Source organism: Lissotriton helveticus, chromosome 1_1 (genome assembly GCF_964261635.1).
Source record: "Lissotriton helveticus chromosome 1_1, aLisHel1.1, whole genome shotgun sequence".
NCBI lineage: Eukaryota > Metazoa > Chordata > Amphibia > Caudata > Salamandridae > Lissotriton > Lissotriton helveticus.
This window is the reverse complement of record NC_136057.1, coordinates 495,576,596-495,597,998: the sequence shown is the minus strand read 5'-3', so window position 1 is coordinate 495,597,998 and position 21,403 is coordinate 495,576,596. Positions and strand designations below refer to the sequence as shown.

At 47.1% G+C, this 21,403-nt stretch overlaps 1 protein-coding gene and 1 pseudogene across 1 annotated transcript in view; one reads left to right on the top strand and one right to left on the bottom strand.

Moving 5' to 3' along the window:
- Nucleotides 1-21,403, bottom strand: part of ABTB3 (ankyrin repeat and BTB domain containing 3) — a 778,151-nt gene that overhangs the window by 179,986 nt on the left and 576,762 nt on the right. The gene's annotated exons all lie outside the window — the stretch shown is intronic.
- Nucleotides 9,471-20,670, top strand: LOC144831300 (BLOC-1-related complex subunit 6-like; annotated as a pseudogene).

Genomic DNA, 21,403 nt, shown 5'->3' with positions numbered 1-21,403 from the left:
ACCTGCTGTAAAGCGCTCTGATACCCTTGGGTCCAGCTAGCGCTATACAAAACTTTTAATAAATAAATAAATAAATAAATATCCCAGGGGCAATGAGTAAAGCGTTTGCGCAACACACACAAACACACACACACACACATACACACAAGTGACACACTAGGTACACCACAAAAGAGGCTCCACACAAGGTTATATAAAAATAGCCTTTGTATTATACATAAAACACTACACCACAGTCACACAAATCTCTTTGCTACTAGGCAATTGTCATCAAATCAAATTTAGTGCAAAAAAGTAGATACTTATAAATTGCACCCGTCATAGAACACCATCACTGTACACAATATCCAGGTCCTGAAAAGGATACTTGTTATCTTTTCTTAGTAACGCATAACCCGACATACATCACAACACCAGGGGCTGTTAGGTTAGGAAGATAAACCACATGAATCACCAGACACCACTGTACATAACCACTAAGCCACACCATAAACAAATAGGGTAAACCCCTCTAATGGCAGAGAACCACCAGGGACAGAGCACCTGTGCTTCTATCACATGGTATATAGTACTCGTGGTGTAAGGTGAGCCCTTCTGTGGACAAATGCAGCCATGACCTGTAGGCACAAGGACATCTGTTCGCCTACCAGTGACAATGCGGTGATGTTAGGGATTCTCTAGTTCCATGAAGCTGGAGCCTCCATCAAGGACTTTCCTGGAATGCCCCCCACACAGAATCAGAGGACAAGGAAAATGCCCCTAACAGTGAGCGGCAGCTGCCCACAGACACATGGTGCAACAAGCAAGACAAATGCGATGGGGGCCATTGGCCACTCTGCTCAGGCATATGGGACCAGTCGTGCCCCTGTAATGCCAGCAATAATAATGCAGTACTTTACTTACAAAAGCCCCCATTGGCGAGGAGACTTCACTGAGTCCCCGGCGGGTGGAATCACCTTAAACCAGCTGCCCACAACCATGCGGTGCAGCCGCCAAACTCACTAGGTCTCCCACATCGGAGCAGCTGTTCGCAAGCACACAGTCCTAGTGCGCTCATGCTAATTAGCCTGATGAGGCCCCCATCCACCAGGCGACTGAATGGAAATCCAGCTCAATGCCCATGGTTCTGCACTGTACGTGGGGTGGGGCGGAGCATCACCACAGCATTGGAAGCCCTCCTCGGGTCTCTGATGTGAAGGGCATGAGGCTCTTTATGTCTGGCTGCCATCGGCCTAGTGCTGCTGGGAGGCTCCTGTTTCCCTTGGCAATGCCTGCATCAAGGTTCTTTTGGAAGCAGCCCTTAGTGCTCTGCCCAGTTCCGGCTGCAATTGCTTCCTGGTTGGCAGGCACAACAGAGGAGATTCTTTCTGAGCAGGCGCCTGCTGGTCGGTCGCGGCCGTTGAAAGTCGTCTCCCTCATGAGGCAGTACGGAGATGGCATCGGTGCTGTGGTCACGGAAGCGCGTGGCAGCTTCCCAACAAGGCAAGCAATGGGAGGCATGTTAACGACAAATAAAGATAACACGCCGGGTGGTTGCAAGATAAAGCACCAAAAACCTCAGTAAACGCAAGGGAGTTCAGATAGGCCATGGGACTACCCAAATAAAGTGAAGGCACCCTCCAAAATAGTGTGTAGAATACAAAAGGAAATCCTATTTCTTTAGAGGGAACCTACAGCGCTTGCCAAGCTCTGTTTTGTAAAGTGGTGAAAGGACAGTCTAGTAGTTTCTCCTGCTCCAGATACGAGCAGCAACTGCAGACAGTCCCACCCCACGCATATCAAAGGCAGCACTCCTGACACTGCTCTTCAGCCTGCTTTTAGTTTAATTATGAGCTCCAGATAGGATCTTTCCATGAAGACTTTTATCTCCCTGAGACTTCCAACAGGAGGCAAGAACAGACAAGCTCTTGGAGATTCTTCACAAGTAAGATACCACAACAGGGCAAAAAGAGTCAGTCCTTTTCCTCCACCACAGACAGAAGCAGCAAATGCAGGCCAACCCATCCCTCACTCAGACAAAGTAGCGCTACTCACACAGTCCTTCCGCTCTTCTTCTTGGCAGAGGACTCTTGTTTCTTGAAGTAACCTAAAGGGTTTTAGGTCCAATACAAATACCCCATTTTGTCATTGTTCTCTTTGTGACAAAGGTCTCTGAGCCCAGTCTTAACCAGTCCTGTTCTCCTTGTTCCAGCATGACCACAGGGGGTGGAGACAGAACTATGCAAAGGAAACACAGCATATTCAGTTGCTAGTGAAATTCCCCCCACTACTCTAAATTCAGACGAGGTCTATTCAGCCTAGCTATGAGTCACCCCGGCAGTGCATGTCACACCCCAACTTGTGACGGTCTCGAGTGAATGCACATCCCCAGCTCCTGTCACTCCAACACCAGATGCTGAATACACAAACAGTCAGAGGCACACATGATGGTAAAGTAAGAAAATGTAGACTTTCTAAAAGTGGCATTTTCAAACACACAATCTAAAAACCACCTTCACAAAAAGTTGTGTTAATAACTTCTGAGTCAGGGAGCCTAAACTCCATTTTTCTATCTTGTCCCAATTGAAAGTTACATATGTAAAATGTTACAGTGCCACTCCCATGATAGCCTATGGAAGAGACTGCCCTTCAACAGTGAAAAACGAAACACAGTATTTCACTATCAGGATATGTCTCACATACCATTACATGTCCTACCTTTTACATACACTGCACCAGCCCATGGGGGTACCTTGAACCTACCGTAGGGGTGCCTTACATGTAAGAAAAGGGAAGGTTTGTGCCTGGCAAGTGGGTGCACTTACCAGGTCAGCATGGCAGCTTACAACTGTGTGCGCAGATACTGCAGTGGCAGGTCTGACATACATTTACAGGGCTACTCATGACATACATTTACAGGGCTACTCATGCGGGTGCCACAACCAGTGCTGCAGGCCCACTAGTAGCATTTGATTCGCATACCCTGGCACACACAGTGCACTTTACTAATAAATTACCAGTAAATCACATATGCTAATAATGGATAACCAATCATATCACAATTTATACAGAGAGAATATGCACTTTAGCACTGATCAGCAGTTGCAAAGTGTCCAGAATCTTATAGCCAGCAAAAACAGAGTCATAAAATAGGCGGCAAAAGGCAAAATATTTGGCGATAACCCTGCAAAAAAGGGCCTGGTCTAACAAAGTGTTTTTATCTTTTACCCTGAAACACACCACAAAAAATGTAAATGTATCTTTTTCATTGTGAGGAAAGGAAACACCTTAGTGGACATCACATTGTGAAGGAGAGAAAACCACAGAAAACAAAAAATGACATAAATAGCCTGCCACTACCTATGCAGTGCAGATGGTAGCAATGCCAGGAGTAACAGTGAGGAGATGGCAAGTCGCGGTGGACTAGGTTTAGAGGTTATTGGAATATATGGATGACAGAATGCATAGGTGAATTAATGGGTGAGTAAATGAGTGCATGAATAAATGGTTTAGTTATTTGGTGCACGGAAGGATATGTGAGGGCATGGATGAACAAGGACATGTATCAATAAGTGCCTACTTAGATGGATGAATATTTATGTAAATCAAATGATGAAAGGATGCATGAACCGATGAGTGCCTGGATGGATGAATGGGCGGGAGTGTATGTAAACACGCAATCAGTCAGTCACCCATTTATTGTCCATACACTCAGTCCCTCACCTATTCATCTTTCCAGGAACTCCGTCAACCATGTACTTGTTCTTTCATGTGCTGACCCATCTAAATGACCAACCACAAACAATTGTCATTCAAAGCAGGACTTCCACTTATCAAGCAGCCAGATCCACTGGTTTTGTCAATCATTGCTTAAGTGTTACAATCTTCTTACATTGCTATATTATTTATCGGCAAAACAATGTTCTTTTTGATTATTCATTTCTTTATGGATCATCTGAGTAGATTGGATTCATGTTATATTATAAGGAGGACCACTTGCTGCGTAAATTATTTAAAGTTCATGTCAGTCTATCCAAATGTATGGCTGTGTAAATTATTTCAGCTTAATGTCATTGCATGTAAATATATCAAATGTGGCTGTCCTGAATATCTGTCATTGATCCGGCGCTTCGGGCCTTATTTTGGACACATCATCTCTAGAGCTATACCATTCCGTGGAAGAGGTGATGCTTGTAGGGTTTAAACATTGGAAATAATATATCCTCGCCATAAAAAGGAAACAAACTTCAAAATGGGAAGGAGCCAAGCTCGCGACCGTGATGGCCGCGTTGTAGCTCGGCTCCGTCAACCTTCCTGCTTGAACTATCTATCCTGCGCCTTATCCTGCCCCGAGAAGTCTTATTTGATGGAATATGGAATTATGACATTTTGCTGGCACTTACCGTCTGCTCCGGATGATCCTAGGTGCCGCGGATCTTGAGCTGTGCCCTTGTTCGCTTCGGAGCCTCCGGGGCGGGCGGGCCTGGGACTCGTCTGCGGTGCCCGGGCGGGGCGGAGCGCCGGGGCCAACCCCTTGGTGGAGGAGTGGGGTCGGCCGGAGCGGCCACTGTGCTGTTGCACCGGTGGCGACTGACCGGGCCTGGTCTGGCAGTCCGGGGACCTGGTGGTGGAGCGCTGCCTTCCGCGGACGGGGGTTGACCGCATGGGCGACTCGTCTCCCCTTTGTTCTCCTGTCCGGCCATCTTGAAACCCTCCGCCCGGTCTTGGCGGGCGGCGCCTGTGGGTCTGTGGCGCCGGCTGCCTCAATATTCTGGTGGCCCGCCTTTCTGCCCTGGAGGTTCCATTGCTTGTCGCCGGCTGGATTTCATCGAGCCCCGCCGGTGGCCGGATTGGGGTCGGAGATTGCCGAGGCCTCGCCGGGCTAAAAAGATGGCGGCCTGCGCCCTGTATCTACGCCCTGTTGGAGATGGCGACATCGGCTGGCCGCACGGCACGTTTGCTGAATACCGTAAAGGTGAGCCTACAGTTGGCGACGTCTTCGCCGCCTTGTGTTCCTGGCGTGCTTCCATGACTGTACCTGTCGCTGGGCCGGATGGTGGTCTTGGTACCGGGCTCGTTGGGCCGTCCCCTGCGTGTGCGGTTCCACCGCTTCAGTGTGCTGCGGGGTCCTTCCTGGAAATTGAAGACACCGGGGCCACCGCTTGTTTGGACGTACAGATGCCTACTGCCTTGTATTGTCAGGAGTTCTTCCCTGTGGTGGATGTACTGGAGGGCCTCCAGCCGAGATCCGTCCGAGTCTGTCTAGCCGGGTCTCCCGGTGTTTTTTTGCCTCGACCTGCCGAGCGGAGATCCTGTAACTGTTTCACCGGGGCGACTTTTTCCCCTTGGTCGGTGGAGCTACGCTTGAGTTGCTTGCTGCTGTTGCTGTCCTTTCTTGCTCATCCGGTCCGAAGCCGTTATGACTTGTGTGGTGTATCGACGATTGGAATCCCTGCTTTTCACCTCTGGCCCCTCATGTTCTGGTTCTTTGTGCACTTTGTGCCTATGGCACTGGACAGACGAGGACAGGGGTGAGTTACACTTGTACCGCCGGACTATTACTTCGTGGCATGGCCGATGACCACCTTGCAGCTGTACGTGTATGATCGATTCCTCTTCATATTCCTGGTGCCTGTTTTTGAAATGACTTCATCTTCTCGTGGGATCTAAAATGTGTTCGAACGGGGGGTTGGGAGCTGATAGTTTTGATTATGTGTCTCCTCTCCCACTAGAGATTTTTTTCTTTTTTTTTCCCCTTCCTTTCCCCTTCCTCTCTTTTTGCCTATGTGGTTTCTTCCTTACTTTTTGACTCTTCTATATTTCGGGTTTCCTGTTAGGGCGACAGGCACGCTGCTGGGGGGGTAGGCCGTAGCCTTCTGCAGGGGTGCAGGGTGGGGTGGGTGGGGGGGGGTCTGTATTTTTGTTTTTTCTTTGTTCTTGGTTCTATGGCTCTTATGTATCCTATTTTCTGGACGCTGCGTCTACATGTAGGCCTCTTGGGGTGTTTTTGCCAGCGTGGGCCTCATGATCTCCCTGCCACCGATGTTCATTGTGCATCCACTACTCCTATTTCCTTCGGTTCCATAAGCTGGCCTTTTCTTTTGTATGCTTTGCTTGCCAAGGGGCGCGTGATGTGGTGCCACGTTCTCTTTTCCCTGTTTTTTCTACCCTTTTTCTTGATGTCCTTTTCCCCTCTTTTCCCCATCTTTCTCCCTTTCTTTGGGTTGATGTAGCGGATGGCTCTTTGTATTGCAATCCTGACTTCCTTTTTATGTATTGCTGCGTATTTTCGTAGTAACGGGTGGGCGTTGGGCAGTGGTTGGACTTGCTTGCAGATGTGGGACTTACGTTTTGCTCTTGCTATAATATAGCTGTTCTTTTTTAAATTCGCTGGGTATTGTTGTACTGCTTGCTGACAGCCCGCCACGGACTTTTGGACCTTAATAACTGCACTATTCCTGCTATTCACCCTATTGTATTATAAAATTAACCTTCACTTTTCCTACTCATGGTGGTTTCCTTGTGGCTTTCTGCCTCGCCTTATTGCATCTGTTGTATCGGAGACCCGCTGGAGCTTCTTTCCTGGCCTACGTGCCAATACAATGTGGTGGCCGGCCCGATGGGTTGTAGGCCCGTATTTGTAAGCTACATCTGCACAATAAAGGTTTTCAAAAAAATAAATAAATAAATAAATAAACTTCAAAATGAGCATGGACTCAACAGTCAGTAAATTTCAAACGGAGACCAGCGGTGTTCCATCTATTATATCATAGGACATAGTGTGCAAGCATTTCAAATATCTGGGGACTGCCATTTAGAATAAATATGTCATATGTGCTTTGATGAAACATTATAGAACAGTCACTGAGAAATGAATTTTGAAACTAGTCTCTAAGGTAAATCCTGGGGACTAGAAGCTATGCAGCCTAGCTGATATTAAACGGTTCTTATAAATAATTTTTGAGGTGATTATTTTATTATGGCAGACCAGAGGAATTTGTGAACTGAAATGAAAGGAAATATGCCTCAAGGCTTGATTGTTGGGAATAAAAAGCACCTCAATCATCATGCGCAGGAATGGACACTTGTATCTACAATAACCTTTGGTTATCCTTTGAAAACCCTCATAGACGTTGAGATGTTATAAGTGCGGTGTATCTTTTATCCGCCCCTTCTCTAGCGTCATGGCATATTCATTGGGTTAACAAATGACGTGCTATATGCCTGCCTCACCCGAGGCAACCTCTGGAAAGAGTAGAAGTGTCCAGAAATGAAAAAATGCACTTATCCAGAGGGTTTTTAGTGTAGTGCTAGTGAGCCAGAAAATTCTAAAAACAATTTTGCACCCAAACACACAATTTATTGAAATGAGGGGTGTAAACTGTGGTTAAAAAATAGTGGTATACGAGGTAATCGAGTTACAGGACTACCATATAACTCCATCTAGGTCATTGCCTCGGGTGAGGCAGGCATATAGCACGTCATTTGTTAACCCAATGAATATGCCATGACGCTAGAGAAGGGGCGGATAAAAGATACACCGCACTTATAACATCTCTGCGCATGATGATTGAGGTACCTATTCAGGGGAACTGAATGGACGCATAATTCCTCTTCCCTCTTTTGATCACAAAGGGAATAAAAAGCAGACATCCTTAAGAACATGACAAAACATATACCATAGATGAAAAAACAACTGCACACGCCAGGCCATTATTAGAGGAGAGAAACAAAAATATGCATCATGTATGTAAATTCTACTTTTTTCAAAAATAGCTTGCAAAATCCAACTTGTTTCCAAAATGCAATGTTATCTTATGCTAACCATGTGTATCAATGATGCCTTTCAATGTGAGCTACATATGATAGGGGTTTTACATTTACAATGTACAACAGTGTTAGAGACACTGATTGCAATTCCCAATAGGGTCACAAAATGCGAGCTTCATGAATATTAATGAGGCACTTGCAATTTGCCCTCCAGTGGGAGTGGCTGTCCCTCCTAGGGATGGTGGCCTGCTGGGCTCAGCAGAACTCCATGTCTGGGACTGCTTTTCAATAAAGCAGCGTTTTTTTAAATGCAGCCTGTTTTCCCTAAAGGAAAACGGGATGCATTAAAAAAAAACAGAAATGAAATGTTTTCGTTTCATTTTTTAAGGGCAGATAGTGGTCCTTTAGCCACTGCCTGCGCCTAAAAAATATTTTCCCCTGCATTTCCAAAGGGGAAGGGGTCACTTGCATTACAACCCTCTTGAAGATGGAGGTAAATTGCGAGTGTTTTGCGACCGCAATCGCAGTTGCAAAACATTTGTTAATGGCTTGTGAGTAGCTATTAAGAAGGGAACGCCCACTCATAATAGCAAGTCGTAAAACACTATTTTGCGAGTTGCGAAATATTTGCGAGTCTCCAAATAGTGCTTGTATATGCCCAGAGGAAAATTGCATGCGCAAACGGGTTGCAAACCTGTTTACGCATGCAATTTTCCATCGTACATCTGGCCCTTATTTATGTAATAAGTTATTACTGCAAGCATTCTTTACATTTGCTGCAAAGATGTTCACACATGGTATGTGTGAGAAATTGGGTTGTTGGTTGACAGGTGTGTGGGCCCTGGTCAAGCAGCAGCTACACTGCTTACCGGGGTAAGGCACAAGCAAACCCCAAATTAACCTGTGCACAACCCTCTGGTAGCTTGGCACAGAGCAGTAAGGCTTAAATTAGAGGCAATGTGTAAAGTATGTGTGCATCACTTCAAACAGTGATAATGTGAAAAACATCGCAGAAAAATATTTCACACCAAGTGAGAAAAATAAAGCAAAGATTAATACATAAAACAAGATCAAAACAACAAAAACCCAATCAATAGAACAGGAGCTATGATTTTTTAAAAATTAAAGTGAAAATAGCTCAAAAAAGTGGATAGACTGTCGCGCTGGACCGGGTCAAAGTCACACTTTGTACATGTAACATTGCCTTGACAGCAATCAACCGATTTAATTTATCTAAAAGTCCCTTGTTATGTGCACTACATGTACCCAGGACCTGTAAATTAAATGCTACAAGTTGGCCTGCAGCACTGATTGTGCCACTAACTTAAGTAGCCCTTTATACATGTCTCAGGCCTACCACGGAAGAGCCTGTGTGCACAGTTTACACTGCCATGTCGACTTGGCATCTAAAACTCCTTACCAAGCCTTAAACTCCCTTTTTATTACACATTAGTCACCCCTACAGTAGGCCCGAGGTAGCCCACAGAGCAAGGCGCTGTGTAAAAGGCAGGGCATATACATTTTAGCTTTCATGTGCTGGTAGGGAAAAACTCCCAAATTAGTTTTTTCACTACTGTGAGGCCTACCCCTCATAGGTTAACAATGGGGATTCCTTATTGCACTTAATAAGCGTAATTCCTGATTGAGAACAAGTAGAACTGTCATGTTTTATACCAATGAAATAGTAATATTCATGGGGAGGCGGCACGGCCTGTGGGGGCGGCAGTGACCCCATGGAGCCCGCGGGGCCCCCGCAGCACGTCATGGCCGAGGTGCGCATCCGCAGCGGGAGCGGAGGCTCCCGGGGGCCTGAGATGAACGGGGCCCGCCGTGCCCCCGCGTCGGCCTAGGGAGGCTGCAGGACAGCCGGAGCCTGGACGGCCTCAGCCGGGCCTGCAAGGCCGAGCCCGGCCGCAGGGCCACCATCTCCAGCGCCCTGGAGCTCGAGGGCACCGTCAGCCACGAGGGCGAGCTGACCCACTTCACGGCCAACAACCTGCAGCTGCGGATCCGGCTGAGCGCGCTGCACGGGACGCTGCAAGGGCTGGACGCTGACAACTCGATCCGAAGTCCAGGCCTACAGAAGCACAAACAGACATCCCTCCCATAGACCCAGACGTGCTGCAGGACCTGGAAAAGCTCACGCAAGATGTCGCTCACAAGGTGGATCAAATGATGAAGAGCTTAAATTGTACAATAATAAACCCTCTTTATGGTAAAGTTGGATTTATTATTACATCTTTAAAAATGCCACTTTTAAAAATGTTACTTTATAAGAAAGTGCAACCCAATAGTCCCCCAGGGAACTGGGTAATGTAATCTACAGAAAAACATATTTCTGGAGGAAGTATTTATGCGGAACTCAAACTTACACTAGTCATAAATATGATCAATTACATAACATCAGTAAATCACTTGTGCTGTACCAACCGCATATTGTTATGAACATAAATATATATTTATAGAGATTGCATCATCATAACATCATATACATTGTACATAATTTCAATACAAATATTTTCTACAACAGTACATCAGTATAACAACACTGGTGCCACCTAACGATCCTTGTTGTATGTTAACATCCATTCAATCTGGGGAGCTAAGGAAACGCAAAAATCCTCCTAACTAAACAGATTCATAAATGCACCATCCATATGCTTTAAATTATTATCTTTCAACTTTTGAAGAAGGACTGGAACACCATACGGTGTCAGTAAATATGTTAGAGAGGACAGACTGTCGACATTTCGGTCTCAGATGGTGCAACAGGTCTGAAAGACCATCATCAGGACTCAGTGTTAATCGCACCATATGTCATATTCACATATGACTTATGGTGCAATTAATGTGGTCGGCCTGTTTCCTGGAGACTATAATTTAATTACCCGAGTTGTGTTTAGTGAAAATGATTCAATGCACAAAGCAAAAGCTGAGACTTGTTGCAGAAGTATTTTGACTGTTTGGTCAGCACTTGCAGGCTTTATTCCTTTCCAATACTGAGACCTGATAATGGTCTTGCTGATCTGTTGTGCCATCTGAGAGAGAAACGTCAACAGTCTCTCCTCTCTAACATCATTAATGACACCATGTGGTGTTCCAGTCTTTCTTTTAAAGTTGAAAGATGTGAGTCCTACCCTGTGAAGTGGTTCCACTCCAGTCCTGGGCCATTGGAAGTGGGTTTTCTGTGCTAAACCAGCAAAATCCACACTTCACTGTCTTTGCGCAGGTTGGAACCGACGCATCGCATTCAACGCTAACACATCACTGATCGAGGACATCCCATCACCCGCTGTGCAGCTCAGCGATGATGTATCATCTTCGTTGTAAGAGGTTCCCCGATGAGGCATCTCCAAAGGCATGGATCGGAACCGATGAATTGCCTACATCCAAAGGGATCAGTGCTGAAGCATCGCCTCCTCTACTCCCAGCTTTGGGTCTTGGACATTGGCGCATCCTTCATCCAAGGACATTTTTCAGTGGGACAAGGTTGGCCCCTGTATTCAACCTGTGCTCCTTCACGTTTGGCTTGAACTTTCAGAATTGCCTCGGTCAAGCGTGACCAGGCAGCCCCGGTTGGTGCTTTATGTTTCCAAGCACTATATTTCCAGATATTCTTTAAAAACTCCTAACTCTGGTTCTACTGATTGGAATTTAGTCATTTCGGTCTTGTTTTGTTTAATAAGGTAATATATTGCTAACCAGATGTGGATTTTCACTATTTTCAGTGTTTCACAAATACTTTACACATTGCCTCCAGAATTAAGCCTGCCTGCTCTGTACAAAGCTACAAGAGGATGAACACAGGTTAAGCTATGTTGACTTACCATGACTGAGATTTTGGTCTCTACATGGACAGGGTGTATATCTCTGCCAACTAGAGACCCAATTTCTAACAAAAATGTAATCAATATAACAAGACCAAAGTGACATAAATTCAAACAGTAGAACCACAGATATGACATTTCAAAGATTAAAATGAAAAATAATGCCAAAAAGCATAAAGGGGGGTGTGGCTATCGAGCCAACCCGGCGGACGTGAGCTGTTAGTGCTCCACAGGATCACCCTTTGTTATCCTGACTTAAACCTAATACCTGAGCCACCCTTGCCGGGAAGGCGCAGGAATTCCCGGGGCAGAAGCTGTGATCCCTGCACAGATCTTGCGGAGGTTGCTGGGTAGGACGTAGCCCGAGTTATCGCCAAGCGAAAATTTGCGGCCTGCAGAGGCAAGTGAATAGAGGAAGAGTGAGACAGCCGCCAAGTAAGCACCGAGGCAGTGTACTGCGGCGCCTACGGCTTCAAAGAGACGCGACTAAAAAACTGAGCGACAACAACGCAGGTGGGGGTGAGGAACTACATGTGACGGCCCGGTGACCGTTGGATGGCGCCAATCTGCTTTTGGCAGCCCGATAGAGAGGTTCTGGGCCGATCGCTGCGTCATACACTGGGGACGTCGGTGACCGGCACCATAATCATCCAGGAGTGGAACATCCATAGCCCCCGTAGACCGGAAAACCCCAGGAGCGAAAAGCCAGAGGATCCGGGAGCAGCGGTGACCGGCTGCGCCACACCGGCACCCGGAGGGAGGAGCCTGCCCTGACTCACAAGTAGACCGGAGCCCGCGCAAAAGCACCTGACTGCGGCCGCTGAGGAGAAGAACTGCGGCGAGAAGCACCTGAGCGCAGCAGGAGCCGAGCTGTGAGGTGATGGCAACCCAGAAGTCAAAGAAATGCCACGCCTCATGCTGGGATCCCCGACCGGAGCGGACCCCTCAGGGAGGAGTGACTCGAGTGTTCCACGCTGAGTGCGACGCTGAGGCCAGCGTGGGCCATTAAGATGTGAGCAGCACGCCTGTGCCCGATTCACCAGACTGACAGTGAGGGAGTGGGGCACAGTATACAAGCGCATGCCCACAGAAAAAGCCGGTGTCGGTAGAAGGGGACCCCGCCCCTGAAGACGCTGTGATGCGCATACGTGCCCGGTCACTGCCCATGGACAATTAAAAGGCAAGTGGAATTTGGAAGTAGGCGGGGCACCCGTTAGGAAGGTTGTGGTGCTGGATGAGAGCTGACACCCAGGAAAGGCAAAATACCTCTAACTGGCACCCGCAAAGACACTAGAAGTGGCGTGCTGCGGTTGTGAGACCTGTGGGCACATTGAGCCGCATGCCCCTGGTTGCAGAAAAACTCTAATAGACCCCAGTTGTGGAAAGGGTTGTGCCCTAACGCTGCAGAGACAAAGTGCTGAAACACGGAGCGCAGAACCGTAAGTAGGAACCACCACGGCATCAGACGGACACCCTCAGGGTAAGAGGCGTTCAGTGTCAATGAACTAGGATCCCTTGAAAGCACCGCAGTCATACACTGAGACACCTACGGCAGACTTAAGGAAGCACATCCCCGTGGGCCCCCACACTGCACTAGGTACACCTTAGCTGGTAGACAGTAATACGTCACACCTGAAGGAGCTCAATAAAGACATACCACAGACATACATGGAAAACCCCGGCACGGGTGCGCAAAGCCATCTGTTGAGCGTGAATGCCGACCGCGCAGCAGCTGCTCATGGGCCGCCTCCACACCAGTACACAACAGGGAGCCGCAAGCACGGGCAGTCTGGAACCAGCACATACAGGGGAGGAAGCAACTGGGATGGCAACAAACTCAGCATTAGCAACAAAATTAGACACAGTGCTGGTAGCGGTGGAGAAAATAGGCTAGGCAATGGACCAAACAAGATCGCCCCTGGAATCCAGGATCAACAAGTTCACGTCGGATTTCACCCTCTTACATGCAGGACCATTGCAAATTGGCAGAGAAAGTCCACCTGCAAGATCAGTCACTCGCTGAGCTGAAGCCCATTACTCACAGTCACGCCACTGCCTTACAGGTCATTCTAAACCACATGCACGCCGGAAGAGAGCAGAATGGAGTGACAAGGAGCCATAGACGTCGTCACGACACTTGAAAGCGGGACATACCGTGGGGGTCAGACTATACACTTCCCTGCATCAACAACGGTCAGCGGCTCGACCTCCCCTAGACCAGACGATCTTGACGAGATGCAGCCTCCTGATGTGACGCTGCAACCTGCCAATGACATTATATGAGCGAACACTAATGTTATGTTCCCTGCCAGAGGGTGTACACACAAGTAGAAATTTTAACAAGAAACTTGACAATGTAATTGCTTATGTACTGTTGGTTGTTGGAGGATAGATGACTTAATTATCCAAATGGGCAATTCATATGCGGACTCCATGCGTAAGTAAGAGAAGTATTTAGTGTAATGTGCACACCCACAAGCCGTCAGGGTAATCGGGAGATAAAATACGTCACAATGCCACAAACCTGCCGAACAGTCTGGTAGCAGAAATCACGGGCACGATGTACACGCGACACCAACGACACATGGCCAACACATGCTTCAGCCTGATGGTGCTCCAGAGTGAGCCATGTTTAAAACAGGTCCTTACAAAGTGCAGGAGATAGCGCGGGTGGTTAGCAGCAGCGCACTATTGCTTCCTGAAAAATGGCAATCACATAGTTAGACGGCGATACAGGGACGCATACCCTTAACACAGAACCACGGCATTCAGGCAGCCGCGGCCGATTACACACACACCCCGAGATTACACACAGTTGCGCACCGGCTAGGATGACAAGGGGCAATCTTCCTCGACTTGAAGGGAACATCAATGTCACAGAGACCCACACGCTACACCAACCCCCACCAGGTGCCATACTGAAATAGTTTCTATTTTGTCACTGTTAGACGCACAGTTTTAACAGACATCTCTGCCCAATTGTTACCACTGTTGAGGTTTCAACAGACGTTTTGGTTAAACCGGACCTGCCCGAAGACCCCGATACATATTAGTAGTCTACGTAGTCTACGGCCCAGTCCCATCACCTGTGACACCTATACGAATCAAACATGACGTGAGTTAACATACTGATTTGGAATATACGCGGAATGCACACGCCCACGACCAGATACTCAATATTTGCATACTTACAATGCCACTCAGCCGGTATCGCTTTGCTACAGGAAACGCACGTGTTGTACACAGAGTTGGAAAGGTTGTGCAGGTGTTGGAGAGGCCAGGTGTTTGGCACCACATACTTGGTGCACGCGCGAGGCACGCTGGTCTGGGTGAGAGCGGGAATCTCATTCGTACATGAAGAAAATGTAGTTGATAAGGAAGGCAGATACACCTTTGCAAGAGGGCGAATAAACAGCCAAACAATATTGCTGGGATGCATATGTGCTCCAAATGAAGACCAACACTCCTGTCAGGAAAGCTAGCCCCAAGGACGGGAATTCCCTGGATGGTGGGAGGAGACTTTAACTCAGTGCTCAACATAGACCTGGACAGATTGTTTCCCCCTTGAATAGAACCCCGGCTGCATCTAACGCTTAGACCCTGACGGGCTGGCTCACGCATTGGAAGCTCATAGACATTTGATGCACTCTCAATCCCACAATGCGCTCTTATTCGCATACCTCAGCAGTGCATGGCCTGCATGTGCGACTGGACAGGCTAGTGGGCTCACGGTCCCTGATCCCATTGATTGAGAAGACAAAATAACTGGGCCAGACACACTCTGATCATGACCCCTTGTGGATGCAGCTTGGATGGGAGATAGATTGCCCTCATCCCATACCAATGTGGCGCCTACAACCTAATGCGTTGGAGGACTCAGAGTTTCGCTCATCACTAGGAACCGCCAACATTGCATACTTCGAGCTAAATGAAGGCAGTCCACGGATAGAGTGGGAGGCTTTTAAAACAACGGCAGGGGGCACTGTTTGGGGGCCACATGGAATGTGAGCAAGCAACTGACTGCCCGTCACAAAGATAGAGTTTCAGCTGCTAAGGTATCAACAGGAAGGGGAAGGGTAAGGATTCCCCCTAGAATTCTTACCCTTCCCCGACGCCTAGAGAAATTACGAGCAGATCATGTGGAGCTGCTCGACTGCTTGCTTGGCTAATAAAACACGAATGTGCCCACTCCCCTATAGGAGCCATACGTACAACTGCAGAAAATGTGTTATACACCCAACATGAAATACACAAAGAGATGACACTGCATTACACACAGCTATACTAGTCCCGGGGATGAGGCGGTGCAGGGACTAGAGAGATTTCTAGGCTCCATACAGTTGCCAACCATGACAGCTGAACACCAAGCAATAGTCAACGGCCAGCTCACACTAGGAGAGATAGGAGATGCCATTGTATCCATGGCCTCTGAAAAAACACCTGGGCTGGATGGCCTACCCGCGGAATACTATAAGGCATATCGTAAGACTCTCACTCAAAAACGTCATACTTTATACAGAACCGCTAAAGAGGAGCGTCAACTCCCTCCCTCAATGCGAGAGGCATACCTGGTATCCCTTTTAAAACCAGATAAGGACCCAATGGAACTTGGTTCCTACAGGCCTCTGGCCCTACTGAATACAGATTACAAAATACTCCCTGCTTCCTTCCTCACCACATTAGAGCAACAGCCTAGGGACTTTATATGGGGCAGTGCCCGGCACAGAATGAAGTTAGCAAAATTGTACTTACCAACAGACCAGGGGGGCCTAGCAGTGCCCTGCTTTGAGCACTATTATTAAGCTGCTCAACTGCAGTGGATAGCACGATGGCTAGCGGATAGGAACCGTGCTGACATGGCCAATACGCGGCCACCCTACTCGCTAGAACAAATAGTGCGTCTCTTTCACCCCGCCACGAAATCGAGGACACCGGAACCACTACTGCTTGCAGTGGCATATAAATGTTTCTGCATCAGCTTATACATAACAGGAACCATCACTCCTTATGCACCAGCGATACCACTGGAGGGGTCACCCAGTGGCCGCAAGGTGCTTATGGCAAGGGCACTTGAAGAGTGGCAGGAGAAAGGGTTTCAGACACTAGGAGATCTATACCGAGATGGAGCGCTCACACCATATATGTCCTTTGTAGAAGAAGAGGGACTCCCATTGTGACACACCGCTCACTGATAGTCACACTGACGGGCAGGTGGGGGGACATGACTACAGAGTTGTAAACACACCTCACTGTACAGTATTTACACATCACGTGACATGGCAAGCATCTCATATGCTGGTTCGCAGACTCGCTTAGGACCCAGGTGGCGGTAAGCCTGGATCCCCTCCGTAGGCAGTGGGAGCTAGACCTAGGGTGCCAACTCATTGACAAAGAATTGGTTCAAATACTAGAGAGGCCAACACGCATACCCCGAAACAAGCAGTTCAGGCAAATCCAGCTATATATTATACACAGGGCTTACCTCACACCTGCTAAGATCAATCAATATTTCAATGGGGCAGTCACTAAGTGCCCGAGATGTGCCTAGCCAGGAGCTGAGCTAATACCTATGTTATGGAGCTGCCCCGGCATTGGTGCATATTGGAGCGTGATCGCCAGATTATTACATACCTGCACAGGCCATACATTGCCCTTTGAATGGCCGACATACTTGCTCCATAACTTAAGAGAACTCCAGCCACTAAGGTAACATCGAGGTTCCTAGACCTGTGAATGGTGGTAGTCAAAGATTGGTAACTAAGCTCTGGAAAGCAGCAGACCCACCTCACATGCAGGCATGGCACCATTCACTATTAGCTTGGGCCAAGGCAGAAAGCCTTGCCATTAGGCGCAAGGAAACATTGGGTCTGCGTCAGACCCCCATAACAACACAGTGGGATGCTCTGCTGGGCAAGCTACAACAATGCGAGGGGAAGTGGCCCGAGAGACCATCTGATGGAGGGGCAGGCAGGCAGGAGGCATATTTGAGGGTAGAGCTCAATATTCCATGGTCAACTATTTGACAAACATAAAGTCACATAAACGCACACGCCAGAGACAAGGGACGCCGAAAGACAAACCAGTAGCACCAAGATAAACGAACACATGCAGGAAACCCGGGCAAGATACTAAGGGCAAGGTCAAAGTTGTTGGTTTCTGTTGTTGTATCATTGTTCTTTTCTTTTCTATGTTTAATATGCTAAAACTAAATGAACTCATGCAAGACAAAATGTCTATTATGCCTACACCCAACTGTGCCGTACAGGCAGTCTTACACAGACTGGAACGATGCCCAAAGTTAAAGAAAGTAATTACTCCTCATCTCCTAAAGTTGCCTATATATAACGGCTATGCATGATAAACACTGCATTGTTAATATTACATCCGGTACAGTACCGACAATTTGTTAATGTGTATACATTGTAACAACTGTAACTGTTAAAGGAAAGCCATAGAGGGGCATTGTAAGTATATGTACATTCAAGTGTTCATACATAAATTCAATTAAAAAGATATGAACAAAAAAATAATGCCAAAAGCATAAAGTGCTAACTGGAGACATCTGGTCAGGCTATACCGGGTAAAAATCGCACTTTCAGGCCAACCGCAAAGGAGCGCAGGTTGACCAGTCACCAGGTTAGGCCAGCTAAAGTTTACCTTCTCAAGTTCATGCCAAGAGTCCTGTTCGTGCTATAGAGGACTGGAAGGAGCAGAGACAGCGTCGCAGGAGGCAGTTGGCAAAGCACGAGGTACTTCCTGGCATCACGTGCAGGCTTTTGTGGAGCTTTGCTGCAGTGGTCCCCACGAGCGGTCAATGCTGCAGTTTGAAGAGTCGGGCTGTTGGAGGTTTGTGCTTCTTCGCAGTGCGAGTGGCGAAGTCTAGGTGCGAATTGGACCGTTCGTAGTCGCGAATGGCCCAACAGCTTAAGTTCTGTGTCTATGATCCACATCAAAGGTCCAGGATCTGAAAGGCACCTCTTGAAGGTCAGGAACTCGCTGCAAATGGGTCAAGTGGCTGGTGCAGGATGTTAGGGAGCATTTTTATGTCCCCGAGGTTCAGATCAGAAGACCAGCACACTAGTCTTTGAAGTCACTCTGGGGTCCTGGTTTCAAGATGAAGTTGCAGGTCCAGCTCTTTCTCCTCAAGCTAGAGGGCAGCAGGGCAGTGGGGCAGCAGGTTCTTCAGAGCAGCAGTTCTGGGGAGCCTTTCAACAGCACAGCATTCTTTCTTCCTGGCTGCATATCCACAGGTCCAGAAGTGTACAGAAGTGTTGCTGTCTAAGGCCAAGCATTTATACACAGTTATGCCCTTGTACTGGGGAGAAGCTTCTAGGGGCATACCTTTGAAGTGCACAGATACCCTGCTTTCCTAGCCCTGGCTCCAGGCTAACTACAGGAAGTATGCAGCCCTTTGTGTGGAGACAGAGAAATGTCTAATTAGGTGGAAGTGGAGATGAGCCCAGATCCTCCTTCCCATCCTGCCATTGAAGACCCATCAAGTCACACCTAAGATCTCCATTGTGTGTGGGTGTCTAGGAACAATACACAAAGTCCAACTGTCAACTACACCCAGTGCTAAGGCAAGAACATTCCAACTTTCTAAAAGTGGCATTTTCTTAATTGCGATTCATAATCTGACTTCCCCATTCATTAGGATTTTAAATTGTGCTTCCAGTGACACCAAACATGAAGGGGTTCCCTGTTCCGGTTTGGAAATTACACTTATAAAATATAGTGAGGTAATCAAAATGATAGCCTATGCGGGAGGTAGGCCTTCTAGTAGTGAAACACTAATTAAAGGGTTTTTCATTATTAGGACATGTAAAACTTAAAAGTACATGTCCAACTTTTTAAATACATTGCACCCTGCCCTCTGGACTGACCAGCGCCTGCCATAGGGGTGACTTACATGTATTAAAAATGTAGGTTTGGGCCTAGAAAAAGGTTTATTTAGTCAGATCGACATGGCAGTTTAAAACGGCACATACAGGCTCTGCAATGGTAGGCCTCAGACATTTTAAAGGGCTACTTAAGCAGGTGGCACAGTCAGTGCTGTAGGCCCACTAGTAGCATTTAGTTGACAAGCCCAAGGTGTATCTAACATATTTTAAGGATAGAACACAAGCATTTTAGCCCCGGTTCAAAGTGGTGAGGTGCTCAGGCCAACAAAATCGAATTCATCAAAAATAGGAGGAGGAAGGCAAAAAAATCTGGGGATGACCCTGCAGAAAGTATCTGTGTGTCTGTGACCTTCCTCTCACGCACACTGTCATAAAAATATACGTAGTCTAAAGCTTGGAGCGGCATCCATCACAGGCCAGAACTGGTTGCTCCTCTTCACATTTTCTGTTAAAGAATCTAGCCTTCCCATTGTGGGTTTTATTCTTCTCTGCAAGCGACAGATTTTGAACATTGACTGACTGTGAAAAAATAGTCTGTCAAATGTATTCCAAATTAAAAAGCAAATTTTCCACACTATTGCACATAGAAATAGCCCTGTACAAACGACTGAGTACTTCAAGATGAAGTCTGTTTGTTTCAGGTAAAATACACAAAATGAGAATCTGAAAACAACAGTTCTTCAATACAATACGATATCACTTGTGAACTAAAATTCATTCCAATATCGTGTTTACCGCCAAGAAAGAATTTGAGACAAGCAGAATGGCCTATAATCAATGCCAATGAAATTATACAGCAAAGGGAAGACCAAATTATGCAACAGGGTTGACAAAATTATGTCACAAGAAAAGCAAATTAAGTAGCTAAATGTGGCACTTTTTTTGATAGTAGTACCTCATTATCATTCAGGAGGCTTTTCTATCTGCCCTGAGCGGTCATCCTCTATGCCTAGAAAGCTGCCCACAGGCCGCTAACCAGCAAGTCTTGGCGTGGTTACAGGAAGCATTCAATATGATAGTGCCACGTAAAACGCAAAATTTCTCTCATTCCAGACCTTCAGCAGACTGGTTCACAGAGGACCTCGCCCAAACTAAAAAACTATGCAAGCACCTACATACTGGTGAAAGAACTACTGTTTCCAAGACAAAGAGACCTACCTGCATGCGCTAAAGGTATACCATCAAAAGATTAGGGTGGCTCTGACGGTATTTTTCACACAAAAGATTGACAAGGCTAAGAACGCTCCTTGAGAGACCTTTAGAATTGCTAAATCTCTTACTTCCCTGGATACGGTATCTGCAGCCAGGGCTCCTAGTACGAGCAGGTGTAATGAGATTGCCCACTTCTTCTCGGATCAAATCTCTGCGATATATGCATCTTTTGCTGAGACAGCTAACCACGGCCTTTCCTCTATGAGGCATTCCGATCCCCTCCCAGTTGGTGCCTTCAAGATTGAGAGCATCTCAGTGGAAAAACTATGTTCTCTAGCGGCAAAAATCAAATCTGACTCATCGCTAGACCCTGTGTCTCTCGCTATTTGGAAACTGGGGCTAACAACACTTGCTTCCAGATTATGTTCTGTGCTCAATCTTTCGGTGGAAGCTGGCTGACATCTGGCTGAATGGAAACATGCAATGGTGATTCCGTTCTTCAAAAAAACATCTCTTTACTCCTCTAAACCAGAGAATTTTCGCCCTATCTCTCTGCTTCCCTTCATGGCAAAACTGGCTGAAAAGCACATCAATTCCCAATTGACAGAGTTCATCACATAGACTAATATCCTTCATGAGACCCAATCGGGTTTCAGGCCACGGTATAGTATGGAATCTGCCTTGCTTCAGGCCTCAGGGCTCTTTTCATGCTGGGTCTTAGCACAGCGTTCAATACAGTCTCGCACACTGTGCTACTGGAATAACTGTGGACAC